Consider the following 10,824-nt stretch of genomic DNA (forward strand, 5'->3'; position numbering starts at 1 on the left):
GCTACTTGGGAGGCTAAGGCAAGAGAATCAGTTGATCCTGGTGGACGGAGGTTGCGGTGAGCTGAGATTGTGCCATTGCAGTCTAGCCTGGGCAACAGAGTGAGACTCTGTCTCAAAAAAAAAAAAAAAAAAGTATTTTTTTGTTGCTCCTACGTGTGAGCAAGAAATTTACTAAAACCACAACTGTCATTCAATGCCAAGTCTAAAATGTTTCTTTTCATTCTGATTAACATAGAAACAGAGATAAATTAGCTTTAAAGGCACTAACCGAAATTGAAAATGCTGACTAATTCCATTTAAAGCTTACATCTTTTCAGGAGCTGTTTATTTTTGAACATGTGACATTGGAACACAATTTTGTAATTGGTTTGGTTGACTGAAGAAGTGACTTCTTGAATTGGGGTAGAAAAGCCAAGGTCTATAAATTGAAGATAGACTGCAATATTGAAAGCAAATTTCAGATTCCTTTGCACACTTTAATTTGAAGGTTAACAGATAAAATATATGTAGATAAACATATGCAAACACATACAAATATATAAATATATCTATGTAATGTCCATTTATGAGTATGTCTTGTCAGAGATCATTTCCCCACTTCTCAGGGGAGGTGAATACAATCAGCCCATTTACTCAGCCCTGATTATTTCAATCAGCCAATTAGCTCAGCCCAGTTTATTCCAATTAGCCAGTTAGCTTGGTCTAGGTAATTCTGCTCAGCCAATTAGCTCAGATCAGGTAAATCCAATCAGTCAATTACCTCATTCTAGGTGATTTCAATCAGCCATTAGGTCAGCACTTTTGATTTTGATCAGTCAATTAACTCAAACCAGATAATTACAGTCAATTAGCCAATCCCAGGAGATTAAAATCAGCCAATTAGTTTAGCCCAGGTGGCTCCAGTCAGCCAGTATTTGAACCCAGATTATTTTAACTGGCCAATAAGCTCAGCCCAGGTGATTTCAATCAGTCAGTTATCTCAGCCCAGGTGGATTCAGTCAGCCAGTTCTCTAAATTTCAACTGTAGATTAATCAAGACTGGCCTCCAGTGGTGCAAGAGAATAGCTCATGCATACACTGAGAAGGAAAGCAAGGTCCAGAAATGCTAACCTGCACAGGAAGTGTTACATGACTTTACTATCAGCTTATTTCCCAGACCTTGCCACTGAAAGTGCAGCTTTGTCTATACAAAAAACATTCTATACCTATGTTCCATTCTGACATGCTACTGAGCCAGAGAAGAGAAATAATTCTACATCTCTTCTGCCTGGGCCCTGCCAAAAAAAAAAAAAAAAAAAAAGTTTATTGTAACATCACTGGATTGAGCACCTAGGTAATGTAACTCTTCTCTTTTGCCTGGGCCCTGCATGTGTTGAATATTCTGACCTAATGCTAGTCCCAACTTATAGTGTATGAGAGATTCCTGCCTAGGCGATGACCACCAGAGGCCTTGTGACATATCTTTGCACCCATCACCTAAGAGAGGTGACTCTCCTCCTCTGCATTCATGCTGCGTATAGGAAAGATTGCTACATATCGTGGAACCCAGAAACCAGGTGATGTGTCTTTCACGCCTGGGTATTACCCAAAGGTAACAGTGTGACATATCATTGAGCCCTGAATCCGGGTGATGTGCTGCTGTTGCCTGTGCCCTGCTTTCAGTGGGGAATTGTAACATATCCCTGGCCGAGAACCCAGGTGATGTGTCTCTTTTTTCTGGTCCCTTCTTTCAGAAAAGGTTGTCACATATCTCTGGCCCAGCACTTAGGTGATGTGACTCTTCTGTTTGCTCCCGATACACAGATAGGATTTTGACATATATCCTGGCTCAGTGCACAGGTGCAATAATGACTCTAATATTTTGAACTGGCTAAGAGGACAAATACTGTCTGTCATAGCTGGGCATAGAAAAATGGGTAAGATCCTGGGTTTCCTTTCTGTACGGAGGTTATAAAATGTTACCACTCTCTCACACATTGTATAAAGCCCTTGGGTGATAGAGAGAGTGTCATCACAAGGCCCAGCATGCCGATGAGATTGTATTTCTTGTGTGCTCACCCTGACAACCATTACGATTGTCACCCTCACACATGGATGACGCCCACTGGTGAGATACTTAATCTCACACCTGGATGCAGTCCACAGTTAAAATTGTGACATTCATTTGTGAATTTCTGTCAAGAGTTGTGATGGAGACTCATTTCTAAACCCAGCTCTGGCAGGTGAGGACTCTCCTATCTGGACCCAGCCAATTAGAAAGATGTCGACTGTCATACCTGGGCTTAAAGCTACAACAGACACTATCATGGGTCCATACCAGCACAAAGGATTTAGAGGGAATTGTGACTCCCACGCATACCATATAAAGCCCTTGGGTGATACAGAACATATCTTAACATGGCCCTGAACAAAGGTAAGATTGTGACACTCTTACACACACACAGCAAACAGTAAATATTATCATCCTTTCACAGCCCACTCTTGAGCTTCTGAATTTCATACCTGGAGACAGTCAAAAGTTGGAAAATTGACTCTCATGAGTGGATCTGGTCCATAGGTTGACTGCTGTCTCTCAGACCAAAATCTAGCACACCTGTGAGACTGTGATTCTAATAAGGAAACACAGTACACAGAAAAAATTTAGGCTCTCATGAGTAGATTCAGTCCATTGTAGAGATTGTGGCTCATGTATTTCCAAGCAACATACAGGAAGCATTGACACTCATACCTAGAATTTGGACCTGTGTGGAATTTTTAATCTCATCCTTGGACCTTCTTGCAGGTGTGACATGTGCCTCTTCCCAGCGCCCAAGTGATTTGACTCTCCTTGTGTGGGCCCAGCCCACAGAAGGGATTGTGACATATCACTGAACCCAGTAGCTAGGTGATGTGACTCTACTCTTTCCTTTACAATGTCCACAGGGGTATTGTGACATACTGGTAGGCCTTGCCCCCCAGGTGATGTGAGTCTCATGTTCTGCCTTGGTGATGTCTACAGGAAGCATTGTGACATGTCGCTGGACCCAACACCAAGGTGATGTCACTTTTTTGCCTTAGCTCTGCCTTCAAAAAGGCACTATTACAAATTACTTGGACTATTACCAAGGTGAGTTGAGTTTCTTGCTTGGACCATCCCCACAGTAGGCATTGTGACATATCACCTAGAAAATGTGGCTCTTCACCTCTGCCTACACCCTGACCACAGAAAGAATTGTGACATATCACTGGATCCAGAAACCAGATGATGTGTTTCTTTTGCCAGGACCTGGGTCATAGAAAATATTGTGACTTATATGTGGGTCTCTTAGCTAGGTGATGTGACTCACTCTCCTGCCTGGAGCCTTCACTCAGAGGATATTGTGACATATTGCTGGACCAAGCATTTAGGTGATGTGACTCTCTCAACATCTTGGACTCTGACCAGTAAGGAATTTTTATGTGTTGATGTGCCCTGCATCTAGGTGATGTGACTCTCCTCTCCTGCCTGGGCCCTGCACATATTGTGTGTTGTGACATGTTGCATGTTATCACACCTAGGTGATGCTACTCTCTCACATAAGCCCTGCTCACAGAGGCATCATGATATATGTTTTATGTCTATTTCCTATGTGATGTGTCTCTCCTCTTCTGCCGGGTCTTGCCAAAAGCAGGGATTGTGACATATTACTGGACACAGATTCTAGGTAACATGATACTCCTCTTTTGTCTGGGCCCTGGATATTTAGAGTATTGTGACATATTTTTGCACTAAACATCTAGAAAATAAAAGGCTCCTGCCTGGGCCTTGCTCACAGGAGGCCTGTGACATATCTCTACATTTATCACTTAGGAAATGTGACTCTCCTCTTTGGCCTGCACCCTGTGCACAGGGGAGATGGTGACACATCACTGAGCCCAGTAAGCAGGTGAAGTAACTCTCTTTTCCTGCCTGGCCCCCACGTATATTGTGTATTGTGAAATATGGCTGGGTCCAACACGTAGGTGATGTGACTCTCCTGCATGGGTCCTGCCCATAAGGTTATTATGGTGTGTCTTTTGTTCATCACTAGGTATTTCAAATTTTGTCTTCTGCCTAGGCCATGCCAAAAAAAAAAAAAAGTACTGTGACACATCACTGGAGCCAGCAGTAGGTAATGTGCCTTTGCTGATTGGGTCTAGCCACAGAAGACATTGTGACATATCGTTAGGCCCAGCAACCAGGTGAAGAGACTCTGCTGCCTTAGTCCTGCTTTCAGGAGGGGATTATACCATATCCCTGGCTGAAAACACAGGTACTGTGACTCTCTTGCTGGTCCCTACTCTCAGGAAAAATTATGACATAACCCTAGCCCAGCAACAACGTGATATGACTCTCCTGCCTGGTCACTGCCCTCAGAGATGGTTGCAAATATCTCTGGCACAGCACCCAGATGGTGTGATTCTCCTGCTCACTCTCTCCTTACCCAATTGTGGGACTGTCATATATATCTTAGTTCAGTTTACAGGTGTCGTAATGACTCTCATAACTTGAGCCAGCCAATATGAAAGATACTGTCTCTCTTAGCTGGGCTTAGGAAAATGGGTCAAATCTAGGTCTCATTTTTGTATGAAGGTCATAGAGAATTAACCACTGTCTCGTATTTCATAGAAAGTCCTTGGGTCGTACAGAGTGTCAACACAGAGCCCAAGACACAGGTGAGGTTTTGTTTCTCATCATTTTCTCACTTGAACAAAGCCCATTATTGAGGTCCTGAATCTTATAGGTGGACACAGTCTAGAGTTGAGATTGTGACTGTCATACATAAACATGTAAGCACAGTTGGGATGATGACTCATTTTAAGGTCAGCTCATAGGAAGGTGAACATTCTTCATTCTGGACTCAGCTTACTGGAGAGACGATGTTGACTCTCATACTTGGGCTTAAGGCCACAGGTACAATCATGATCCATACTAGTACAAATGTCTCCGAGCAGATTGAGAATCTCATGCATCAGGTATAAAGCCGTAGGGTGATACATAGGTGAGATTGTGAGACTCACCAAGTTGACAGAAAAGATTGTCATCTTCCCACATGAACACAGCCCATTGTTACGGCTCTGGATTTCACAACCAAAAGCAGTCAAATGTTGGAAAACTGACTCTCGTATGTGAATCTGGTCCACAGGTAGGTTGGTGATTCTAAGACCAATATTCAGCACACCTGTGAGGCTGTAACTTTACCCAGATAAAACAGCACACGGGAAAGATTGTGCCCCTCATGCACAGATCCAGTTTATTGTTGAGATGAACTCATGTACTTAGACACAACATATATGAGGTGATAACTCACATACTTAGAAACAGGACATGTGCTGGATTGTAAATATCATTCTATGACTTTCTTACAGGTGTAAATGTGATATATGCCTCTGGCCAGCACCTGAGTGATTTGACCTACAGTCTGGGCCCAGCCCACATACAGGATTGTGACTTATTTTTGGACCCAGCACCTAGGTGATGTGACTCTATTATCCTGCCTTGGTGCTGCCCACCGGGCACATTGTTGGGACTCACTTCTTCTGCCTGGTTCCTGCTCACAGTGGGGATTGTGACCTGTGACTAACCCAGCACCTAGCTGATGTGACTCCTCTTCTTTTTATGTTCTTCCCTCAGGGAAGATTGTGATGTATCAGTGGGCCCGGAAGCCAGGTGATGTGTCTCTCCTTCATGTTCCTTGCTAACAGAGAACATTGTAATTTACTGCTGGGCTCGGCATCCAGGTGAGGTGACTTTGCTGCCTGTGTCCTGCTTTCAGGAGGGGACTGTAACATATCTCTGGCCCAGGTGAGATTGCGACACTCTTATGCACATAAAACTCATAGTAAAGATTTTCATTCTTGCCCATGAATTTAGCTTACTGCTTAGGTTCTGAATCTCACATTAGGAGGAAGTTAAAAGTTGGATAATTGACTCTCATACATGGATGTAATTCACAGGTGGGTTGGTGAATCTCAGACTATGATTCCATGAATAAGACACAGTCCACAGAAGGGACTGAAGTTCTCATGCACAAATTCAGTCCACTGTTGATATTGTGAATTTTGTACTTAGACACAACATACAAGAGGTGTTTGCTCTCATAGCCAGAACAGGGACATATGTAGGATCTTTAATCTTATCCTTGAACCTACCTGCAACTCTGATTATTACATACACTTCTGCCAAGCACCTGAGTGAGAATGTCACAATAAAGGCATATACCCTAGGTGTAGGTCTATGAATGTCACATGGAATTGTGACATACTTCGGCCCCTAGCACCTAGGGTACAGTTTTTTATTCTTTTGACTTGGCATTGCCCACATTGCATCTTGTGACATATTTCTAGGTCTAAAACCCAGGTGATATGAGTCTCCTGCCTAGATTCTGCCAACAGGGGGAATTGTGACATATCTTTGGACCCATTATCTATTTGATGTTATTCTCCTCTCTTACTTGGTATTTGCCAAGAGGTGACATTGTGACATATCTCTGGGCCCACCTAGGTAATGTGACTCTTCTTTTCTTCCTGGGCTCTGATCACAGAAGGGAGGGTAACTTATCCTTGGATGCAGCCCACAGGAGATGTGATTCTTCTTGCTGGTTCCTGTCCATAAAGACAAGAGATACACACATTGTGATGTATCTCTGCGACCATAAACTAGATTATGTGACTCTCCTTTATTTCCAGAGACCTGTCCACAGTGCGAGTTGTGACATATCACTTGGCACAGCATCTGTGTTATGTGACTCTCCTCTCATGCCTGGGCCCTGCTCACTGAGGTTGTTGTAACTACGGCTGGCCCCAGCCCCTAGGTTACTTTTCTCTTCTCTTCATCCTGAGCCTTACCCACAGAAGGCATGTTTACAGATTTCTGGAACCCTCCCCAGATGATGTAACTCTTCTGCCTGGGCTCTTTTTTCAGGGTTTATTGTGCCATATTTTCGGGTCCAGCAGCAAGGATTGTCTCTACTGCTTGGGCTTTGCCCTAAAAGAGACTGTAATGTATTGCTGGGCACAGCACCTAGGTGATGTGACTGTCCTCTCCTTTCTGGGCTCTGCATACATTCTGTATTGCAAAATATACAGCACCTATGTGGTGTGACTCTTCTCTCATGTTTGAACTCTTTTCACTGGAGTGATTGTGACATATAGGTCACCCCACCTATGAGGTTATGCAACTTCCTTCTTCATTCTGATCTTTACCCACACAGAGAATTGTGACATATTTCTAGGCCTCTCACCTAGATGATGTTACCCTTTTACATGGGCCCTCCTGTCAGGGGTCAGGTATTGCTGGACCTAAAGCAGGTGGTGTAACTCTCCTTGACTGCTTAGCCTTTGCTCAAGGAAAAATTGTAATGTTTCAACGGATTCAAGACCTAAATGGTGTGACTATCATCTCTTGCCTAAGCCCTGAATACATCGTGTATTGTGACATATGGCTGGGTCCAACAGCTAGGTGATGTGACTCTCTTGCATGGGCCCTGCCAACAGAAGGCATTATGACATATCTCTGGGCACACCAATTATTTGATGTGACTCTGCTGTTTTACCTGGACTCTGCCCATAGAAGAGATAGTGACAAATCTTTGGGCCAAGCAGCTAGGTGTTGTGACTCTCCTCTTTTGCTTGTATCAGGCCCACAGAAGGGATAATGAATTATCACTAGGCCCAGCACACAAGCAATGTCATTCCTCTGCCTGGTTATTGTCCACAAGGGCCACTGTGACATACCTCTGGGCCCATGACCTGACCTAGGTGATGTGATTCTCGTTTTCTTTCTTGGACCTGTCCACAGTAGAAATTGTGACATATTGCCTACTGCAGCACCTACATAATATTACTCTCCACTCTTGCCTGAGCCCTGCCCACGGGTGTGATTGTGACAGATAAGTGAGCACTGACTCTATATTATGTGATGCCTCTCTTTTTTTCTAGCCCTACCCACCAGGGACATTGCTACATATTTCTTGTCCCCTCACCAAGGTGATGTGACACTTCTGGCTAGGCCTTTCTCTCAGGAAGTATTGTAGGAAATTTTTGTACCCAGAACCTAAGTAAGTAATGTGACTCTTCTCTACTTCTTGGGCTCTGCTCAAGGAGGCATTGTGATGTATCCCTGGACGCAGCACCTAGGGGATGTTACTCTCCTCTCCTGCATTTGCCCAACATACATTGTGTATTGTAATATATGGCTGGACTCAACAAGCAAGTGATGCGACTCTTCTGCGTGAGCCCTGAAGAAAGGGGTATTATATGATACAATTTATTCATCAACTAGGAGATGTGACACATTTTTGTTGCCTGGGACCTGCCAAATAAGAAGATTGTGACATATATCACTTGACCCACCATCTAGGTGAGGTGATTTTTTTTTTTTTTTTTTTTTGCCTGGTCCCCACATGTTTTGGGTTTTGTGACATATTGCTGGGCCCAATACCTAGAAAATGGAAGGTTCTGCCTGGGGCCTGTCCACAGTGGATCTGGTGACGTATCTCTGCATTCATCACCTAAGAGATGTGGCTGTCTTCTTCTCCCTGAACCCCGCTTACAGGGAAGATTGTGACATATTGCTGGCATCAGCAAACAGATGATGTGTCTCTGATAATTGGTCCTTGCCCACAGAAAGCATTTTGACATATCGCGGGGCTTATTACTGAGGTGAGGTGACTCTGCAGCCTGCACCCTGCAGGGGTTGTAACATTCCTGGCTGAGTACCCAGGTGATGTGACTCTTCTGCCTGGTCCCTTGTGTCAGGGAAGATTGTGATATATTCCTGGCCCAGAACACAGGTGATGTGACTCTCCTGTTTGCTCCCTATCCACAGGTAAGACTGTGACATATATCTTGGTCCAACTAACAGTTGCAATAATGACTCTCATGCCACACATCAGCCAATAGAAAGGATACTGCCAGTTTTAGCTGAGATTAGAGAAAAGGGTAAGATCCCATGTCTCCTCTTTGTATGAAGGTTATAGAAAATTACCACTTTCTCATACATGGTGTAAATCCCTAGTGTGGAACAGAATGCCATCACAGAGCCCAGCATCCAAATGAGATTGTGTTTCTCATATTCTCACCCTACCATGCATTGGGATTTTCACCCTTACACGTGGACAGAGCCCACAGGTTAGGTCCTGAATCTCACAGGTTGACACAGACCACAGCTGGAATTGTTTCCATCATATGCTACAGTTGGGATGGTGACTCATTTCTTTTCTTTTCTTTTTTTTTTGAGGCGGAGGCTCGCTCTGTCGCCAAGGGTGGCGCGATCTTGGCTTACCTAAAGCTCTGCCTCCCGAGTTCACGCCATTCTCCTGCCTCAGCCTCCCATGTAGCTGGGACTACAGGCACCCGCCACCATGCCTGGCTAACTTTTTTTTGTATTTTTAGTAGAGATGGGGTTTCACCTTGTTAGCTAGGATGGTCTCGATCTCCTGACCTCATGATCTGCCCGCCTTGGCCTCCCAAAGTGCTGGGATTACAGGCGTGAGCCACCACGCCCGGCCAGGTGACTCTTTTCTAAACCTAGTTCATAGGTAGGTGAGGATGCTCCTATTTGGACCTAGCCAATTGGAGAGAAGTTGACTCTCAGACAAGAGCTTAGGTTAAAAATTATAACCATGGGTCCACACCAGCAGGGAGATCTCAGAGCATATTGAGACTCTCATGCATAAAGCCCTCTGGTGCTACAATGAGTTTCCTGACAAGGCACAGCACAGGTGAGATTTTGACACTTGTATGCACATCCAGTTGACAATAAAGATTGTCATACTGCCACGTGAGCACGGCCAACTTTTGAGGTTCTGAATGTCACGTTTGGAGGCAGTCGAAACTTGAAAAAGTGACTCTTATATGTGGATCCAGTCCACAGGTAGGCTGGTGACTCTCAGACCAAGATTCAGCACACCTGTGAGGCTGTGACTCTACTAAGGAGGCATAGTGCACAGAAGAAAGCGAGGTTCCCACGTACAGACCTAGTCCACCATTAAGATTGTGACTCATGTATTTAGACCCAACATAGAGGAGATGTTGACTCGCATACTTAGAATTGGGTCATGTGCAAGAATTTTAATTTTATCCCTGTATCTTTCTGCATGTGAGATTGTGTGACATACGCCTCTGTCCAGCAACTAAGTGATTTGACCCTTCTGCCTGAGCCCATCCCACAGATGGAATTTTGACATCTTGCTAAACCTAGCACCTTCATGATGGGACATTCTAGTCCACTGCCTTGGCACCGCCCACAGACAGCACTGTGACATATCACTGTCACTAGGCCTTATATTCAGTTAATGTGAGTCTACCCTTCTGTTTTGTCACTGTGCACAGAAGGCATTGTGACACCCAAGTTATGTGATTCTCCTGTCTGTACCCTGCCCACATGGCCCACATGGGCTCAAAACTCAGGTGATATAACTCTCCTGCCTGGTCCCTGCCTACAGGAGGCATTGTGACATCTCTGCACCCATTAGCTAGGTGATGTGACTCACTTCTGCCAGATCTCTGCTCACAGGGAATATTGTGACTCATCACTGGGCCCAGCATTGAGTTGATGTGATTCTTCTATTCTTTTTAGGTTCTGCCTGCAGGAAAGGTTGTGATGTGTCTCTGGACCCAACGGTAAGGTGATGTTACACTTTTGCCTTGGTCCTGGCCTCAGAGAGCTTTGTGACATATTGCTGGGCTCAGCACCAAGATGATGTGAGTCTCTTACCTGGACCCTGCCCACAGGGGGCATTGCAACATATCTCTAAGTTCATGAACTATTTGATATGACTCTTCTCACTTACTTGGGCTTTGCCATTAGAAGAGATTGTTACA

General features: G+C 44.5%; 1 long non-coding RNA gene across 1 annotated transcript; it reads right to left on the minus strand.

The window, feature by feature from the left end:
* Window positions 1-298: 298 nt before the first annotated feature.
* Window positions 299-2,858, minus strand: LOC134760707 (uncharacterized). The gene is made up of 3 exons (XR_010138599.1): window positions 2,729-2,858; window positions 2,503-2,609; window positions 299-436 (listed from the first exon to the last, which is right to left on the minus strand). It is a non-coding gene; the product is annotated as an uncharacterized LOC134760707 (long non-coding RNA).
* Window positions 2,859-10,824: the final 7,966 nt, after the last annotated feature.

Source organism: Pongo abelii, chromosome 20 (assembly GCF_028885655.2).
Source record: "Pongo abelii isolate AG06213 chromosome 20, NHGRI_mPonAbe1-v2.0_pri, whole genome shotgun sequence".
NCBI classification, from domain to species: Eukaryota; Metazoa; Chordata; class Mammalia; order Primates; family Hominidae; genus Pongo; species Pongo abelii.